Raw genomic sequence first — 603 nt, 5'->3', positions numbered from 1 at the left:
CAAGAGAGAGAGAGAGACAAAATAAAAGGAAGCACTGAAAAAACAAAACAGAACAAGAAGAATGCAACAGCTTAATGTTCTAAACTGAAGAAGAGACTCACATAGGTATAAGAAACTATTCCTTGGACGCCTCAGACAAAGCAAGAAACTAACTTGATGATTATTTGGTTTTGTATATTTTTCCTCTCAGATTCACAAGAAGAAAACAAGTCTTGGTATAATTCCTATTGGAAAGTATATGGTGCTCAGTTACAGCCAAGCTGGAGAAACTGGACTTGGAACTGATAAGGAAAGAGAGGAGAAGGAGGAAAAGGAGGATATATTTCACTATCTGATCATATCCAAGCTGGCAAGAACCAACGGGAAAATGGTTTTCCATCAAAATTTGTTTTTTTTCTACTCTGGAATCACTGGATCCTGATTAACTCTTTTCAACTCATAGTTTATAGAGCTGTCCCATTACTGATAAAAGACTAATTCTCAGTTTCTCACTCAAACCAGAGTGACAACTGACGAACAGCTCCTACACATGAATATCCAAGAAGGTTAAGCTACTTATCAATGGTATTGGTTCTCTGGTTTACGAGAAGAAGATGAGAAAGA

At 36.8% G+C, this 603-nt stretch overlaps 1 long non-coding RNA gene across 1 annotated transcript; it reads left to right on the top strand.

Moving 5' to 3' along the window:
• Window positions 1-19: 19 nt before the first annotated feature.
• On the top strand, window positions 20-513 carry LOC106322187. Its single transcript, XR_001266276.1, has 2 exons — window positions 20-105; window positions 191-513. It is a non-coding gene; the product is annotated as an uncharacterized LOC106322187 (long non-coding RNA).
• Window positions 514-603: the final 90 nt, after the last annotated feature.

This window comes from Brassica oleracea, unplaced genomic scaffold, assembly GCF_000695525.1.
Source record: "Brassica oleracea var. oleracea cultivar TO1000 unplaced genomic scaffold, BOL UnpScaffold09197, whole genome shotgun sequence".
NCBI classification, from domain to species: domain Eukaryota; kingdom Viridiplantae; phylum Streptophyta; class Magnoliopsida; order Brassicales; family Brassicaceae; genus Brassica; species Brassica oleracea.
Note: the sequence above shows the minus strand (reverse complement) of the source record. Positions and strands in the feature narration are given on the sequence as shown.